Source organism: Herpailurus yagouaroundi, unplaced genomic scaffold, assembly GCF_014898765.1.
Source record: "Herpailurus yagouaroundi ecotype Mexico unplaced genomic scaffold, PumYag 215, whole genome shotgun sequence".
NCBI lineage: Eukaryota > Metazoa > Chordata > Mammalia > Carnivora > Felidae > Herpailurus > Herpailurus yagouaroundi.
Window position 1 is genome coordinate 7,630,653 of NW_024412446.1, and position 20,472 is coordinate 7,651,124.

Genomic DNA, 20,472 nt, shown 5'->3' on the forward strand with positions numbered 1-20,472 from the left:
GCCACCCAGGCGCCCCTGGCTCTCCATTTTTAATAACAGATATTTTAATTTAGCTATCTATTAGAAGACAGTTCTCATAGATAATTTCTCTGTCTCTAAAATCAGTAGTTGTGCAAAATGCAGCTGTTTGAGAATTTTAAAAGAATTTATTTTACAGATGAACCACAGGCTATCCAGATGAAAGGACTGGAGCAAGTCTGGGGAATAAGATTTGATTCAATACACATCTATGATTTTTTTTTGTAAAGTAGACTTCCTGCCCTACGTAGAGCCCAATGAGGGGCTTGAACTCATGACCCTGAGATCAAGACTTGAGCTGAGATCAAGAGTCGGACGCTTAACCAACTTAGCCACCCAGGTGCCCCTCAGTATATATCTAAATTACAGTACAGTTGCCATGCTATAATAGGCAACTATCTTTACTTCTTCTTTTCTACAAATGAGATCATAACACTAAACAAGATGTTTGAGTGAAAGAGGATGAGAAGTATAAGGTGGCTACATCAAACCTTTCCACAAATAGACTTCCAGTTCTCAGATCACGTTTTCCCTGACTTAGGGGAAGCAGTAAACAGTAGGTGCACATTTGGCTAGGATTCGCCTGACCTGTGTTTTCTAATCTCACTTTACCTATGGCTGGATGCTTCTGAGTCAGTTTTAACATGTAGGCAGATTCTCTATTTACAAAAGAGAAGGTTAGTATCTCACTTCTTGCAGGGAAACACAAAGGTAGGGAGAAAAGCATGGAACTGACAGGTGACCTGGAATTATTGTCTGTCACTAATGAATCATATAAAATGAGGTGAGACAATTAGATCTCAATTTTCTTTTTTTTTTTTTCCCACGTTTATTTTTATTTTTGGGACAGAGAGAGAGCATGAACGGGCGAGGGGCAGAGAGAGAGGGAGACACAGAATCGGAAACAGGCTCCAGGCTCTGAGCCATCAGCCCAGAGCCCGACGCGGGGCTCGAACTCACGGACCGCGAGATCGTGACCTGGCTGAAGTCGGACGCTTAACCGACTGCGCCACCCAAGCGCCCCATAGATCTCAATTTTCTGATAGAACATTATAAACTCTCCAAGTTTATGATTTTTAAAAGATTACCACTAGGAACCTTAAAAGCACTCCACTAGTTCAAGATTAAATCATCACCATATTTTAAGAGTATTAAAAAACAATGAAAAAAAATACAACCAGGTTTCTCACAGAAGAGACGAACTCTCAACGCTCCCAAAAGTTATGTCACAATGGGATGGACTATTCTGTAAATATGACTTCAATCCTATAGGTTTCTGTTCAGTTAATTTGTTTACTAGATTCCGGCTTCCACTGGAAAGTTTTTCTACAAGTGGAATCTCATCCCTCCCCAACCCCAGTGTTGGTTAATTAAGAAAAAAAGGGATGGGAAGATCATATGGGTAGTTTTACACTCAAAAAAGAGGGTAATAGATGGCTGTTTAAGCTAAAGGGTAGTATATTGGAATTACCTGCACTGGCCATATTACCGATTCATTTAGCCCTCTAGAAAATCATTATATCTCGCTTTATCTGAATTTCTTCATCTGTAAAACAGGAGATCAGATTGATCTATCCTGTCTCGCATGCTTAGGGATAGAATATCCTTTTTTCTTGGTAGACAAAAGCTTGTGTAAGCTTCTAAAATGCAGCAAGTATTGGGACTATATAAATGCAAGTTATTATTCTAAAGTACATAAAGCTTAGACTTTACCATTTACATCTTGAATAACTGTTTTTTTAAATTAAAAAAAAATTTTTACATTTATTTTTGAGAGACAAAGCACAAGTGGGCGAGGGGCAGAGAGTGAATGAGACAGAATCTGAAGCAGGCTCCAGGCTCTGAGCTGTCAGCACAGAGCCCGATGTGGGGCTCGAATTCATAAACCATGAGATCATGACCTGAGCCAAAGTTGGACACTTAACTGACTGAGCCACCCAGGCACCCCCTGAATAAATGTTAAGTTTAGGTCAATTAAATGGAAAAAGAAATCACCCTCTAGGCATGTTTTCATATGGAATGAACTCTGGCTTCCTTCTGAAGGGACTCATGTTAGCTTTTAAAACAATTTATTGGTTTGGTGCAGAAAGCTTTTTACCTAAGGAAGCTGAGCAGTTGGAAAGAACATCTAAGCCTATAAGCAAAATTAGAACACTGTCCCTATTTCTTTAAATTTAGTTGTTAACACTAGTAATGAAGACCAGCTAAGGTCATTCTTCTGTCTCTTACCATATCAGCCAAGTCCACACCTTGCTATATTTAGATAAGTTATGCCTCTCCCATTAAAGACAGGAGATTCAGATCTACGCATAGGATCACAGCAGTGGGGTTTTACCTCAGCTTAGGGGGGAAAGACGCTAACAAAAAAACTGTATAATGATGTATTCCTTGGCAACCAAGAGAACAACCAATGCTCAATTTTATTTCATTCTTAACAGACATATAATCTCTAGGATGCATACAGCAATCTCTACCACAAACTCTGGCATAGTCATGACTAAAGCAGAACCGTGAATATCTTTTGGGTAACTCTCTTGCCATGACTGCCTGTCATGTCTTAGCCAGAGACAAGGAACTGCCCAGGTTAACAGGGTAAAACATTTCAACAGTCTGGTCTCCTGGGAATTGGAACCAACAGGTTTACAACTCAGGAATCACCATTATTTTAAAACATCAGGGTCTGGCTGGGTACAGCCCTGTAGCAGTGTCCAGCTGACAGCCAATAGGACCCAGCATTCAAAAAAGGAAGAACCAGGGCACCTGGGTGGCTCGGTCGGTTAAGCGTCCGACTTCGGCTCAGGTCATGATCTCACGGTCCGTGAGCTCGAGCCCCGCGTTGGGCTCTGTGCTGACAGCTCGGAGCCCGGAGCCTGTTTCAGATTCTGTGTCTCCCTCTCTCTCTGCCCCTCCCCTGTTCATGCTCTGTCTCGGTCTCAAAAATAAATAAACTTTAAAAAAAAAAAAAAAAAGGAAGAACCAAATGGAGACAAAGCTGACTTATGTATTTATAAAAAAAAAAAAAGTTATGGAACATGGATTTTATAGTAAAGGATGTGATGAAGTGAGTCAGAGACATGGTAGTGCAGGTAATGGGGAACCTGCTTGGATGAACATATTTCCTTAAGTGGCCTCTAAATCTGGAATCAAAAGAATGTATCTTAGGAAGATTTCTGAGGAAAATATCTTAAAGAAAAATAAAATTGCCCTCAAGAGAAAGCTAAGAAAACTCCAGTAACAATCAGATGTTTTGGTACCTCCCCAACTGTCGGGGTGGGGGGGGGGAATAAATACATTTAAAGAATGTAGTAAACATACTTCTGAAACATAACAAACAGAAATCTGTTTATCCTTATTCAAAGGAAACTGCACATTGCCGTTATGAACATTTCCACTGTAGGTAAGATAAGCAGATGTTGGATGTTTTCCCAAAGTTTCTCTAGTGTCACTAAAGAGGTTTATGAAATCTGCTTTACATTTTTTCAGTTAACAGTTAATACTAAAAAGGCAACATTCTGAATGTCGTTTTTCTCTTCATATTTTATCATTTCTACAGTGACATAAACAATAGTTACCAAAAAGAAAACAAAACATATAGTTAGACATTATACTTGTATCTTCATTTTCTAATATTTACTTCTAAACTAAAAGTTACATAAATAGTTCAATATTTCAAATAGAGTGAACTTTTAAAATCCCCATTTTCTGCTTCCTCTGCCTCAAACCCCACTTAAAGAAAAATACCTATGTCTAAGTATTCTCAATTGACACTGAAAACTGAAGTAATCCTCTTAGGGGAAAAAGTCCTAAGACAGATAAATAAAGCTGTTTTTTTTTTTTTTAATTTTAATTTTTTTTTTTTTCTTTATAAGGTGTTTAATTTCTAAGAGAGCTAAACTGGTCTGAGTTTTCTCAAGTCTTTATATGCAAAACCCAGATTTTTTTGCTACAGCAAATAGGTATTGGATTAATGCCTAAATAAATAATGTGAGATGGCAAGAAAGCAAAAATGGCACCTAAAACTTGACTGGTCACACTTCTGAAAATTTATAACTATATGTGGTAGGCTGTAGAAATTGGTCTTAACAGCAAAGAATGGTTTAATAGCTTAGAGAATCCTTGACCTTCAGTGCACAACTGAGTTCGATAGCATATTCATTCCGCTAAATGTCTAAGCCCCGGGCAGTGTCTCCCAAACCTCCCAACAAGCCCTTTATAATTAATTTACTAAGTATCAGGATTAAATGAAATTAGAGATTCTAATTCCTCTCATAACTTTTTCTTCAAAGTAACAACTTTAAGTCATTTTTGCCTTCTAGGATATAGTTCAAAGCACCAGAAATACTTTACCCAATATTGCTTCTCTTTACACTCATCACATAGGTTGTGACTATTCGTTGAAGAACACACAATATTCAGCCTTTACAGTAATATTCCTAGTTTTTCTTAAGCAAATTCCATTTCTGGAATATCTACTCCAAGATTATTATGAGAGTGAGAGAGATGGGGGGGAGAGAGAGAGAATGAGAATTCAAGAGGCTGCACAATCCTTCTCAATAGTGAGAAAATGTTAGCTCAGGATCTTTCAGAGTTGGGAAATCATGAGTGATTGTTTAAAAATGGATAAATGAATCTCACTGGTAAGGTCAAAAAGCTTAAAAAGAGTTCTGACATGGGGTGCCTGGGTGGCTCAGTTGGTTAAGCGTCCGACTTCGGCTCAGGTCATGATCTCTCAATTCATGAGTTTGAGCCCTGCATCTGGGCTCTGTGCTGACAGCTCAGAGCCTGGAGCCTGCTTTGGATTCTGTCTTTCCCTCTTTCTGTCCCTCTCCCACTCCCACTTGGTCTCTCTCAAAAATAAACATAAAAAAATTTTTTTTAAATTAAGAAAAAAAGAGTTTTGACTTAATTTCTAAGTCAAATGCCTGTGACAGTCTATTCCAGGTTCTTAATTTGGGGCATGAGAAGGGATTGGGAGGGAATGTCACTAGATTCCTTTGACAGTTTGATGAAAGCTATGGCCTCTCCTGCAGAAAAATAAATGTATTAATCATATACAAACCCACTTTTGCATGTGATTTCAAAGTATCCATGAATTTCTTAGTCTAAAACTCTGGATTAAAGGAACCTGGTAATTGCTTTAAAAAAAACTATGGGCAGCTGAGAATTAACAGCCTCCCCACTATTACCCCTCATCTTTTAGCAGCTAACAACTCCACTTTAACAAGAGGCAAACACTGAGTGATCAATGCTTGGATTTAACTTTGAAACCAAAGGAAACACACATCAATAGATAAAGTTTGGGACTTTCTAAGGGTCTTTTTTTATTAATACTTTGGACTCTTTCAATTCTAAAGCACACAACAGGCAAATTGAATGAAAAGATCCTCTATCTCTCCCCACTATGCTGCCCCCATTTCTCCCCATTTCTGAAAAATCCCTCTCTGACAAACACATTTAAATTACAAAGATCCCCAAGCATTAGGTGAAACTTCACTCACTGAACCCCTGAAGTACTAGATATAACAGAATTTCAGTACAATAAAAAATTCTGGACAAAATTTTGAAATTCATTAAAGTTGAATCAGACCAGCAAATGAGACTTTACATTTCTTAAACCTGATGGATGCTCCAGAAATTTTAACAGCTACCCAGAGCATGCTATTCCATGTACCATGCTGCTACAGTACTTATTTTCGAAGAGTGTGAGAAATCTAGTATCACTAATACATTAAACACTGCTTTATTATGGTAAGTGATTCATCATGAAGGAAATGACTAGGTTTTGAACTTTATTGATCTTATGATTTTGTAATCCATGTTACACGGGAAAGGAGATTAAATGCAAAGTGTAACTGTTACTATAAAGGTTAATGTTTATCACAGTTAACAATCCTCCTCTATTGCCGTTATGTTCATAAATGCAGTGGCCTCATATTGTTTAGGTGATTTTTTTATACCTAGAAATTGATTTATACAATACACCAAATATTTACACTTTAGTCTGTGGCTCAAACAATGATTTATCAGGTTGCTGACCATTTTTTCTAAAATAGGATCGCCTACTCCCAGCTTACTTTTCATCTCATTGCACTGCTTTTTCTTTACAGCTAATTTATTATTTTTTTAATTTAATTCCAAGTTAGTTATCATATAGTATAATAATGATTTCAGGAATACAATTTAGTGATTCATCACTTACATATAATGCCTAGTGCTCATCCCAACAAGTGTCCTCCTTAATGCCCACAGCCCATTTAGTCCATCCCCCCCACCCAAAACCCCTCCAGCAACCCTCAGTTTGTTCTTTGTATTTAGAGTATCTAATGATTTGTCTCCCTGTTTTTATCTTATTTTTGCTTCGCTTCCCTATGTTCATCTGTTTTATTTCTTAAATTCCATACACGAGTGAATCATTTTGTCTTTCCCTGACTTCTTCTGCCTTGCATAACACACTCTAGTTTCATCTACGTTGTTGCAAATGGCAAGATTTCATTCTTTTTGATCGCTGAGAAATATTCCATTGTGTGCGCACGCACGCACACACACACTCCACATCTTTATCCATTCATCAGTGGATAGACATTTGGACTCTTTCCATAATTTGGCTATTGTTGACAGTTATAGCTAATTATTAATAATAATTTATTTACATGAAGGAATGTAAGCTCTAAGAGCTGAGACTTGAGTCTTTTTGGATCACTGATGCATTCCCAGTGCCTAAAACATTATAGGTCATCAATAAATGAATGAAAAGATATTTACTAAGTACAGATTTGAAACAGAGGCAACCATGGCACAGCACAAAAGCATGGGATATGAAGTTACAAGATTTGGATTTCAGTCACTGCTATTGCACTTATTGTTTATAGAACCTTGAACAAGTCACTTATCTCTTTGAATCTCAATCTCTTTCCTTTAAAATGATGCTAAAATATTACTGCACAGGGTTACTGCAAGTATTACAGAAAATAACAGAAGTAAAAATGTGTTGCAAATATTCGTGATTGTATCTAAGAAGTTATTCTTGGAAAACTGGCAGAAAATTCTGTAAAACAGATCAATCTCGAGAAAGCAAGTTATCTCAAGTCACCTTATCCTTGGTCTTGCAGAACTGTAGAGGGAGAATGAAGTAGTGAGAAAGCCCTGAGTTAGAAAAGATGGGCTTGAACTTCACTTACCAGCTAGCTGGCTGACCTTGAGAAAATCTCTTAACCTAAGGCTTAATTTTCTAATCTATAAAATGAGGGAAAAATACTGCCTCAAAAGTGTAATTGTTTTATTCAAATGTTCCATTAATTATGAAAGCACTTTTAGAATATAATGCAGAATGTGTTTTTATTAAAATCAATTAACTGGCATTCCTTAAAGAAAATCCTAATCTTATTTGTTCCACCAGTCAAATAGAAGGTTGTATTATTCAAGAATGTGATCACATAGATTACAGGCAGAAGTATACCTACTCCCAATTCTTGCTGCGGGCTCTCCAACTTTGGTGAGAGGATGGAACACAACAGATAATGATAGAATAGGAAGACAGAGAATGGGAAGAGAAAACAGAGATTCAGAAAGACGTGAATAAGTAGCAAAGCTCTGATCAACTACAGGTCTATTTAATTTCACATCCCACACGCAGGGCCAACTTCAGGGATGTGTGATCTGTGCAGCTGCACAGGGTAGGAGCTCGCAGGGGCCCTGTACTTGGTTTAATGCTGTTGTCGCTGTCTTGAAATTCTCAGTTCTTTTTGAACAAGTGGTACCACATTTTCATTCTGCACTAGGCCCTGCAAATTATGTGGCTGGTCCTGCCCATAATCTTTCCACTAGAGGACAAGAACAATAGCTTAGTCTCAATGACTCTGTATACAGGAATCACTGCTAACTTAAAGGGCATTCACTAAAAAGGAGACCTTAAAACATGTTGGTGATCATGCATTTATAATACTTGAAGTATTTTGAAGTGAGCAAAATACTTCTTAGAAGCCAATTTAATTAAAAAGCATTAGCCCCAATTAGAAATACAAACGCCATATGCCTTTCCTATTTTTGTGCTCCATCACATCCTAATAATGAGCCAAAATGTGATGAGTAAATGGAATACCTGAATCTAATCAAATTGACTTTCCATTCTGAAATCCAACAAAAGACCCTATAATGTGGATTGTCTTTGGTTTTGATTTGATATCTGCTATCTCACAGTAAGCCAAGTAACATTACCACAGAAATCATCTCTGGAATGATATCCTTAACACAACCCAATTCAATGAAATCACACCCTTTAAATAATGTTTTGTTTATTTCTGCTCCTGCTGACTACAGACAGTTGGTGACTGTTTTTCCTTGACTGAAACGGAAAGGCTGAAGCTGATGAACTGAACATTTCCCAGGCTGCAATTCAGTTTTTGATGTCTGCAGGCCAAAAACATGCCTTTTCCTCTGAAATCCAGACTGAGCCTATACTAGTCCATTTTGACCTTTAGATTCCTTATCAGTCACCTTTGGTCTCTGACAGTGGTTGGACAGGCCAATCAACAGAGGTCCACTCTCCATGAACAAAGGCTGGTTATGTAAAAGAGGTGAGCTGTGGGCAGAGATATGATCTGAAGAGAAGGTGCTGAACTCATCCTCTGTGTTCCAGCAGCATGTCCAGGACTGCTGTCACTACAAAAAGTGAAACTTCACCCAAAAACATTTTCTCTGCTGGTGATTTAAACCCACACCTTCATTAAGGAAGCAGCTGGATTTCAGAGAGAGGCAGGCAACCACCAATACTGAAACCAGCATGCAACTGTGGTCTGTACTCTTAACATTCCTTTCTCTTTCCTTTTTTTTTTTTCCCCATTAAGTCTGCTGGAGGACCCCTTGGTTACTATATATATATATACACCCATATAGATATGCCGGTGACATTTCAAGGTTAAGATTCTTTTTTTTTTTTTTAAGTTTATTCATTTATTTTGAGAGAGAGAGAGAAGGCACAAATTGGGGAGGGGTGGAGGGGTGGGGGGGGAGAGGGAGAGGGAGAGGGAGAGGGAGAGGGAGAGGAAGAGGGAGAGGGAGAGGGAGAGGGAGAGGGAGGGGGAGGGAGAGAGAGAGAGAGAGAGAGAGAGAAAGAATGAATCACAAGCAGGCTTCACACCATCAGCACTGAGTTCAACGTGGGACCGGCACCCATGGACCCTGAGATCATGACCTGAGCTGAAGCCGGATGCTTCATTGACTGAAACACCCAGGCGCCCCATCAAGGTAAGATGCTTTAAAAGCTTTAGGAAATACACCTTTCTCCTTTCTCCATTACTCAATACTCATAGAGACTCTAAGATGAAAACTTTTATTCCAAGAATTTAGCAGTTTGTTCCCTAAAAACGTTAACCTCCTCAACTCTGAGAAATACATCCACTGCTTCCTATAGATAGAATCTGGAAATTCTAACTTCATCAGTTAGAACTGTTTACAAACTAATGTGTTTGATCATCTTTTTAAATTTCACTATCCCTAGAGTAAAATGGTACTACTGGAAATCTCAACGCTGTTTAACATTTCCTAAACAGAAAACAACGAAATGTTGCTCAAGGTCTGAATTAATTTGCTGCAGGATTCTAGGTAAGCTGGATTTCTCTGAAATCCAGCTGCTTCCTGTAAGTTTATCTTTGGTGGTCTAAAATTCTCTAAGTCAAAAATGGTCATGATTTTAGAATAAAATGAAAAAGTGGGGAGCCAACTAAAATTCGCAAATGCTACATATATACTCAACAACAGCTCAGGATAATTAGTTTATTTTGACCTCTAACCAACAATAATGTATTGATAATACATTATTATTTCATCTTCCTATTAGTTCTACTCAAATAGTTCACAAATTAAAGCATTTTCCATTAGTGTTTAGGTATGAAATAGCTTCCTGATAGAAAAAGGCAAATGAGGATCAGTTTTTCTAGGTCTCTAAGTAGTTCAGATGAATTAATGAATAAAATTCTATTTATCTCAATTTCACTTATCATTTCAGGAGTGCTATGAAAATGAATTACCAAAACTGCTGGTGGCAGTGAGACTGGTATATTTCTGGTAAGCAAACTAGCAATCTATCAAAAGTCCTAGAAATAGGTATACACTTTGGTCTAGCGATCCCACAATTGAGCTTTAGGATAGTTCTTTTATGCAAAGATTGCATAAGACACGTGCAAAGATTTAGGCACAAGGATATTCATTCAGTGAGGCTTTGTTTATAACTGAAAAAAAACTGGACATAATCAAAATGTGCAACAATAGGACAGAATGTGAATCAGTTCTATGGAAAACAAACAACTCTGAACAAGGATATGAGAGAAATGAGTTTGAGGACAATGGCAGGATGTTCGCAATATGCTAAGTGAAAAAATCAGATTACAAAGCAGTAGATAGAGGACAATCCCATTTTTAAAAGTATATACATATATAGAAAAAGCCTGGATGATGTTAATAGTAAGATCTTTAGGAGATAAGAATGAGCGTAATGCTTTTTGTGGGGGAAAAGGAGTGCTTTAGTATTTTCTGTTTTTTATATAATAAATGTACATTATCTGCAAATATTAAAAAAAAAAATAACTGGGGCACCTGGTGGGTATCTGACTTAGAAACTAAGGAGCTGAACATTGCTTACAGAACACTAAATAAGTTGAGCCATTAATAGGCAACCAGGCCATTAAACTGGTAACCAAGCCAATAAGAACAAGGGCAAATAGTTATCAGCACACTCCACCCCTTATAGCTCACTCTACTGTAAATATTACAAGCGCTCTGTGCCATGGGAACCACCTTGCCTACCACATGATGCTGATGTAATAATATCCAGAGCTAAGCACCTGGAGGAAGCAGAGAAAGGTTTTGCTTTGAATTACTTGAATGCATTTTTCTTTTTCTTTTCTCTTCTCTCTCTCCCCCCTTTTTAAACCATAAAGCTTCCACTAGCAGATAGTGTAATGATTTCTATTCTTATGCTGCCTGTGGGGATTTCACATTATGCTCCCAGCCACCGGTACTGATTCATTAACAGCCTTGTAAAATTGGCAGCCTTCCTAAATAAGCTATGTAAAGTCTGCAAATGTTACTGAGCTGTGTACTCAGTGGGTACTCAATAAAACTTGATAAATTCTGCCCATGATAGATCCAAAATATGCTCATAGCAATATCCCAAAGAAAATCATCAGTCTATACAAAAGCCTTTCTGGATTCTTCTGCTAACCACAAATCATTAATAGCAGTCCTTCACTGAAAAGTAACTACTGTAATATGGTGATAACATCCACCACATTCATCTTCCTTTTCTCTCACCACTCAAGTATCCTTTACCTCTGTTTATACAAATCAAGACATTTAAGACAGCAAGAAATAAAGGTCAGAGCCCCAGCTCAAATCCTACTGTAATGCCTTTGCTAACTGGCTCATTTACAATACCTTTCTGTCCTCTGAATACTTAACATTTGTACCATTCATCTGACACTTAGCACCTGTTAAATTGTTTTCTTAGTTATCCTTTTTTTAAAAAAAAATTTTTTTTCAACGTTTATTTATTTTTGGGACAGAGAGAGACAGAGCATGAACGGGGGAGGGGCAGAGAGAGGGAGACACAGAATCGGAAACAGGCTCCAGGCTCTGAGCCATCAGCCCAGAGCCTGACCCGGGGCTCGAACTCACGGACCGCGAGATCGTGACCTGGCTGAAGTCGGACGCTTAACCGACTGCGCCACCCAGGCGCCCCTCTTAGTTATCCTTTTATTGACCAGTTCCTATATCTTCAACAGACTGAGCATCCTGACTGCAGAAGAACCATGTCTTGTGTTTCTTTGTATCTCCCACCCTTTGCCCAGAATAGGTGCAATTACAATGATGCAAATGATAGGATTTTACCATCAGACAGGCTCACCGCTCTGTATTCTAATTCTTACTCTTATATTTCAGCTTATGTCAAAAGAGCAAAAATATTAGCTACCATTTACTGAGTGCTTACTATTAGTAGTACTTCACACATATCACATTTAATCCAAATAGGTATTACAAGCTCCATTTTATTAATGAGGAAAATAAGGCTTACAGTGGTTATATAATACATTCAAGGTCACACAGCTCATAGGTGATGAAACTCTGAATGGGACTCTTACTATTAGCAACAAGAACAAATGGCAAGTAAAATCCTGAACATGTGACCAAGAGACCTTTTGAGACTTTTTAAAGAGAATATTTAAGGAATGGGATACTTTAAGAATTGACTGTGAGGGATGCCTGGGTGGTTCAGTTGGTTGAGTGTCCAACTGAGGCTCAGGTCATGATCTCGCAGTTCGTGGGCTTGAGCCCTGCATCAGGCTCTGTGCTGACAGCCGGAGCCTGCTTCAGATTCTGTGTCTCCCTCACTCTCTGCCCTTCCCCTGCTCACGCTCTTGTCTCTCTTTCTCAAAAATAAATAAACATTAAAAAAAAAAAAAAGAATGAAATTTTATTGGGGATGGATAAACATCACAGAGGTGGGATGTCAAAGAAGTTCAGTTTCACATACTGTTTGTCCTATTCCATTCATCTCGTAGGAACAGAAATATACACTGAGAATTTATATTCTCCACAGATGCTGCAACTTTTCAAACTAAAGCACTCCACAATAGAAAATAAAAAATTAATAATAGAAATTAAAATATTTTTGGTGTTGTGGGAATTTGGTATATCAACCTTAGGAGAAACATTGTACAGGTGACCAGTATGAACAGTATGGGTCTGAACTGCCTAAGTCCACTTATGTGCAGATTTTTTCAGCAAATATATTGGAAGGTATTTCAGGAAGCTGCAGCAACTTGAAAAAATTCACAGATGAACCATGCAGCACAGAAAAAGTCAGAAGTTATTATAAGAATATAGTATATAATACATATGACATACAAAATATATATTAATTGGCTGTTTATTTTATTAGTAAGGTTTCTAGTCAACAGCAGACTATTAGTAGTTAAATTCCGGGGAAGTTAAGTTATACACAGATTTTTCTATGAACAAGAGTGTCAATGCCCCAAACTCCTGCTTCGTTCATTCAAAGGTCAACTGTAATTCTAAGTCTTCTACATTTAAAAACTAAACTGTTACAACTAAACAAAACAAACAAACAAACAAAACCAAAAAACAACCCTAACACTCTAAAATACACTAACCCAGAGGTTTCTCTTAATTTGAAAGTAATTCGAGCCACTGGATTCTGTTGCTTTAACAGACATAACTAATGCCCAATCCCTCAGGTTACTAAAATAAGGATCACAATCCTCTAGAAACAGATTAATGCAGAAAACAAGAATTGCTCAATTTGCACAAACCTGCAAAAAATGAAGTGGGCCCATATTTGCCCTTTGGTGTGTAACACTAGCAATCTATTTATAAATAATTTGCTACATCCTTTCCAAATCACAGGAACACCCAGAAGTCCTTGATGTTCTTAGCACATTTCTTCAGGTTAAACCTAATTACATTACTGGCAGCAACATCCTGCACCATTCAACAAAGCAAAGTTAATTTTAACCCTGTCTTAAAGTAGTTAGGATACCAATTTTTTTTTCTTTCACCTTAGAAATTCAGAAACATTATGGGATAGCATCTACACCACTACTCTTTAGCACCAAGGCAGTTTAACATAATTAAGAGGACTCACAGTTACTGGAAAGACCCAAGAAGAGATGTGAGCAACATGATACATAGAAGTTTGGACCCTTCTATTACTCTGAGGTCCAACAGCTCTTGGAAACAGAGAATGACAACATCCTTAATTATTTAGCTTTGGGCAGTGGTTTCTCAGTGTTAGTCAAAAGGAATTGCTCAATTTCAGGAGTGATTACACATAAGCACACAAACAAAAAGCAGTAATTTAGGGGAAAAAATCCACTCTAGATTTATCAAAAAGAAATTTTGACTTGAATGTATTACAACCTCACCATTCCTGTTCATCTTCATTGTGCAGATTTACTCTTTAGTTAACCTGCTTAAGTAAGCATGTTTCCAGTAAAACCAAAGTTGAGAGCTCTCTTTGTTTTTTTTCTCCTTGGTTCCTAGCCAATTACTGCTCTGACTTCAAACACACACAAGTGTGGATAAAGTCACATAAAATTATCACCACCAACGAAAACATAAATGTACCTTTATACTGTGACAGCAGATCATTAACCTTTCCTTCATATTTGAAGGCCAGAACACCTAGAAGATTCACTAGATGTAAATTTAGTTGATCATCTTTTAAAGGCATTACACTTTTAAAAAATTTTTATTTTTTGTTTGTTTTTATATTAGAGAGTGAGTGGGGGACAGGGTACAGAGAGTGAGAGAAGGAGAATCCTAAGCAGGCTCCACGCTCAGCAAAGAGCCTGATGTCGGTCTTGATCCCACAATCCTGGGATCATGAACTGAGCCAAAATCAAGAGCCAGACGCTCAACTGACTTGAGCTACACAGATGCCCCAAACAATCTGCTTTTTGAGGCTATCTTCTCTGCATAAGAATCTGATAACTACAAAAAACAGTCGGTAGTAATTTAAAATCAAAGAAAAAGAAACATCCTATGCTTCTTTTAACTATATTAGTTTCTTTACCCACCAAAGAGAGAAAAAAAAGACCTTAAATTGCAAATAAATGCCTGGTTTCAATCCATTATCAATAATCAATTATTCTAATTATGTTTGTCCATTTCTGTAAAATACATGATTTAGATTTAAAAAATATCACGGAGGAGCACCTGGATGGCTCAGTCAGTTTAACATAATTGGCCAACTTTAAGTTGCCAACTTTAAGTGGCCAACTTTAGCTCAGGTTGTGATCTCATGGTTTGTGAGTTTGAGCCCCACATTGGGCTGTCTGCTCTCTGCACAAAGCCCACCTTGGATCCTCTGTTCCCCCATCTCTCTGCCCATCCTCACTCATGTTCTCTCTCAAAACTAAATAAAACATTACAAAAAAATAAAAAAATAAAAAAACATCATGGATGAGGGGTGCCTGGATGGCTCAGTCTGTTATGCGACTGACTCTTGATTTCGGCTCAGGTCATGATCTCAGGGTTTGTGAGTTCGAGCCCTGCATTGGGCTCTGCTTTGACAGTGTGGAGCCTGCGAAGGATTCATTCATTCATTCATTCATTCTCTCTCTCTCTCTCTCTCTCTCTCTCTCAAAATAAATAAACTTAAAAAAATATCATGGATGGTAACTATACTTATGCAATGAGAACAAAGAAATTTAAAAACTTGAAAGGCAAAAAAAAAATTGATAAAATTATAACAGAGAGTAGGACTTCTTGGTTCCAGGCTTGTCAAATACAGGTAATTTTTGCTAAAGAACTGTTTCAGAGCTAGAAAAAGATGGAAGGCTACACCTACATTATTCTACAAATCAGACATAAGATGGACAAAGACTGTATCAAAGATTCAACAAATACTCAAAAGCAAAAATCGTAAACAATAGTAAACCAAATCCAGTAATCTCTTAATAATGCAAACAGCATGTAAGGATGATTTAACTTAGTAACTCAATATAAGTTGCTGCACTACTGGCAAATGGGGGGAAATATTATCATTCCAATAGATGTCCAAAAATCACTTAAAAAGGGGCACCTGGGTGGCGCAGTCGGTTAAGCGTCCGACTTCAGCCAGGTCACGATCTCGCGGTCCGTAAGTTCGAGCCCCGCGTCAGGCTCTGGGCTGATGGCTCAGAGCCTGGAGCCTGTTTCCGATTCTGTGTCTTCCTCTCTCTCTGCCCCTCCCCCGTTCATGCTCTGTCTCTCTCTGTCCCCCAAAAAATAAATAAACGTTGAAAAAAAAATTCAAAAATCACTTAAAAAAATTCAATAACTATACCTAAAAATCTTTGATTGGATATACAGCTGACCCTTGAACAATGTGGGGGTCAGGAGAACTGAGCCCCCATGCATTTGAAAATCTGCAAATAACTTCTGGCTCTCTGAAAACTTAATGTCTACTGTTGACTAGAAGCCTTACCAGTAGCATAAATAATCGATAATACATATTTTGTATACATATTCTATAGTGTGTTCTTACAATAAAGTAATCTAGACAAAAGAATGTATTAAGAAAATCCTAAGAAAATATATTTATAGTACTGATTATAAAAAAAATCCATGTATAAGTGGACCTACAAAGATAAAATCCATAAAGTTCAATCCTCAACTTGAGAAATGGCCTATGCCAGAACCTACAGCACACAATACATCTGCTAACAAAACATAAGAAACATTTCTTTCACAGTGGAAAACAAGATAAAACCATTAGCACTGCTATTATTTAACATTCCACTAAAGCCCTAGCCAAAGCAATGTTTCAAATAAAACTCATTTACAGATGATATAATGATGCATGGAGAAAAGTAAAGAAAATCAACTTAAATATCTATTGGATATTAGGACCAAGCAAGAGTTCAGCAAGGTGGTCTGATATAAAAGCAAATATAGAAATTTTTACTACACAGTTACAGTGACTAATTAGAAAATGTCATGGGAGAGAGCTCAAGAAATACATTAAAACAAGAGCAACAAAAACTTTAAGAAACGCCCATGAATATACCTAATAAGTAATGTGTAACTACTATATGAGGAAAAGTAAAATTTAAATGAAAAGCATTTAAAATATAGTAAACACACACACCACATTACTCACTGGAAAGGCTCATTTCATAAAGCTGTTAATTCTCTCCAAAACCAGTTCAGTGCAATTTCAGTCAAAATCCAAATAGGATTTTTGTTTGTTTATTTATTTGGGGGAGAGAGAAAGAGTCCCCCGGGTTTATGCAAATGAGCAGGGGAGAGGGAGAGAGAGACTCCCAAGTAGGCTCCAATAGGGGAGAGCCCCATGCAAGGCTTCACCTCAGTAACTGTGAGATCATGACCTGAGCTGAAATCATCAAGATACTTAACCAACTGAGCCACCCAGGAGACCCCTTAACAGGATTTTTTTTAAAGTGGAAATTGACAAGGTGTTTCTAAGACATTTGGAATGTCTTAGATTCCAATTCTTTTATATTCTAAATTCTATATTCTATATATTTTATATAGATTTATATAGAATATATTTATTTATATAGATAGATATACATTAAAACATAATAAGGAGGCAAGCCTTGCCATAAAAGATATCAAAATACCCACTAAATTCCTATAGTAAGTACACAATGTGGTATTGGTGTATGAATAGAAAAACTATCAATAGGACTTAATTGTACAGAATCAACTCCAAATATCTATTAGAATTTAATATACAATAACTGTAGTGTTTCAAATCAGCAAAGTGAGAATGGACTAAATAAATGATACTGGGATAAATGACTATCCATTTGAAAAAAAGGTAAAGTCAACACCCCTATCTCACATTATAAATTCCAGATATTTTAAAGAGTGAAATACTTAAAAAGTATGGACTTATTAGAAAAAACATAAAAGAATACTTTTATAATCCTGAAAGTGGGTGAGAAGGGTTTTTTAAACAAGATACAAAACTCTGAAATCCTAAGAGAAAATAACAGATTTTATTAAATAAATATTAAAAACTTTTAGGAGCACTTGGCTGGCTCTTTTTTTAATTGTATTTTTGAGAGAGAGGGAGAGAGAGGGAGGGAGAGAGAGAACGAATGAACAAGCCAGGGGAGGGGCAGAGAGAGAAAGAGATGGAATCTGAAGCAGGCTATAGGTTATGAGCTGCCAACGCAGAGCCCCGTGCCTTGCTCGAAATCACAACCCATGAGATCTTGACCTGAGCAGAAGTCAGATGCTTAACTGACTAAGCCACCCAGGTTCCCCTGAGCATGCAACTCTTGATCTCAGGGTCACAAGTTCAAGCCCCCTCTTGGGTGTGGAGATTACTTAAAAATAAAATCTTAAGAAAAAAAATTAAAAACTTTCATTTTTTAAGTTTTTAATGTTTTTATTTTATTTTTGAGAGAGAGACAAGAGTGCAAACAGGGGAGGGGCAGAGAGAGAGGGAGACACAGAATCCGAAGCAGGCTCCAGGCTCTGAGCTGTCGGATCAGAGCCTGACGTGGGGTTAGAACTCACAGCCCGTGAAATCATGACCTGAGCCAAAGTTGGACGCTTAACCGACTGAGCCACCCAGGCGCCCCTAAAAAATTTTATAACAAGATGAAAAATTAAAAGACACATAATAAACTGGTAGAAAGGGTTTTGGGTTCTTTTTTTTTTTTTTTTTTTTGGCTACATATTAAGATCATGTAGAGTACATCAAAAAGAAACAAATACCAACAGAAAAATAGTCATAAGTACAAACATGCCAATTATAGAAGAAAAGTGAAAAAGACCAATAAAAAAATATAAAAGGATACTTAAACCTCTATAGTAATAAAGGAATTGCGAATAGAGAAATATTTAAGAGCAGGCCCTGGAGTCTGAATGCCTATGTTTGCACCCTGGCTATATAATATTATACAAGTAACTCAACATCTCTGTGCCTCTCATCTGTAACTGAGGAGAATATCTAACTCATAAGAAAAAAGAAAGATAATATGAATAGTATTCAAAATAATGCCTAGTACATAGTAAGAGTTCAATAACGTGCTATTTAATGTTATTATTAGCATTACCAGGATTGGTGAAGGTCTATTCCTACAGCTGGTAAAAGCAAATTAGCAAAGCCTTTTTTGAAGGCAATTTGGCAGTATGTATCAAATTTTTAACATATACATACCATTAGACCCAGAAATTCCACTGCTACAGATTTATCTAAAGAAATGTTTCCATATGTATACAAAGATAGCAGTCCAGTACAGCAGTGTAGGAGCTCTGTGTTTTGAGACAGGAAATGCTGGTTCTAGTTTCAGTTCTGCCAATAACAAATCATGTAACTGCTATGCAAAAATCACTGCACCATTTCAATTTTTTTTTTTTTTTTAGTTTATTACTTCATAAAATGTGGATGAGGACTTGCTCAATCTGCCTCAGAGGAATACTTTAAGGATGTTGTTGCCGAGTGCAGCCCCTGGACCAGCATCATCTAGGAACTTGTTAGAGATACAAAACACCTTTCAGTTTCACAAAAAGTTACATTTTGGATAATTATCTGGATATGCTCTCCTGTTGTTAAACTTGAGCTTTAGAAAGCATCCATGTATAGCTTCGAAATCAAACTCATATATGAAATCAAATACTAAATACAAGTATTTTAGGTCAAGGATAAAAAGCTCAAGGTAACCCATTTCACAATCAAGCAATGTTTCAAGCACTTAAGTTCCAAGATTTCTGATCAGAGGTTTTCATAAAGGGAATACTGTTTTAATGGTAGCCTCTGTCAGCATTTTGTCTAATAATTCTTGATCTTTTTCTGATCTTTTTTGGTAGGCACAAAAATAGCCACCTATTTGATACGTTGTTTGGCATATACCAATAATGCTAGAAGACCCCTTGCTTAGTGGCCACCTCTCAGGGATTGAATGTTGGCCCTCGAAACATAACATAGGCTCCCATATTTTTCAGAAATTCTAATTTCTCTTTTATTAAAAAAGTATGTATAGACTCTTAAAGGGCATGTAACTTCTCATGATTATTTGAGAAGTCTGATTTAAGACTCCTGAAATTTGATCCTATGATGCTCTGGGTTGCTCACATATTTTTTTCTAGTAGGATTTAAGCTTATGGCAGGGACTATTCTTAGTTTCTGGAGTGAATTTAATCACTTCTTAATGTTCTTCATTGATACTTCAAAATTAACCCCCTATTTGGTGAGTTTTATGCAATGACAAAGGGAGACCATAATCTAATAATGATGATATAATTTCCAGTAAAATACAGTAATACCCTAGTTATTCTCTAATTTCATCTATATATAACAGTTGAAACTCAAGAAATTAGTATGAACCTGTGAAAGCACCAAAAAGGTATCTAAACACCATACTCCAAAGGTCATGAACTTTCTCCATTGGAGAGCCCCAAGGATCTCAGTCTGTTATGCTAGCCTTTTTCCTCTGACACAATTCTCATAGCATTTGTTACTTGGTTTCTAAACCCACAGCAAATCCCAGGCAGCAAATAAGAACAGAATAAAAATTCATGAGTGGGTTCTCAGCAGTGACAAGAGAATTATCTGGCTAAGAGTACACTTGTGTCAAGGTATCCCCTTCCCCAAACATACACTTCAAATTTTTTTTTGAGTCAGTCTCCACTTATGATCCTAAATCTTAATCTTTTAGTTACTCCCACTAGTCGCTATTTATATATCTGGCACCACCAGGGAAATGCTCACACCAATTGAGCTTTACATTATCAAGCCTTAGAAATAATAACTTCCCTTTAGGAAAGAGATTAACTTTTTATAAGATCACATTAGAGAATCTAATTTTAAAAATATATTTATCTACACAACATTTTCATATGACCTTAAGGAGTTCACTTTTTTTAAGTCTATATTTATTTTGAGAGAGACAGCACAAGTGGGGAGGAGGGAGGGAGGGA

The 20,472-nt window shown here is 37.1% G+C and overlaps 1 protein-coding gene and 1 long non-coding RNA gene across 7 annotated transcripts in view; one reads left to right on the forward strand and one right to left on the reverse strand.

The window, feature by feature from the left end:
• The window catches only part of SSH2 (slingshot protein phosphatase 2), a 252,213-nt gene that overhangs the window by 83,779 nt on the left and 147,962 nt on the right, over nucleotides 1-20,472 (reverse strand). The gene's annotated exons all lie outside the window — the stretch shown is intronic.
• LOC121017265 (uncharacterized) overlaps nucleotides 10,020-20,472 on the forward strand; it is a 12,650-nt gene continuing 2,197 nt past the window's right edge. Inside the window, exon 1 of the long non-coding RNA XR_005784693.1 lies at nucleotides 10,020-10,080. This is a non-coding gene — a long non-coding RNA (uncharacterized LOC121017265). The remainder of the gene's footprint in view (nucleotides 10,081-20,472) is intronic.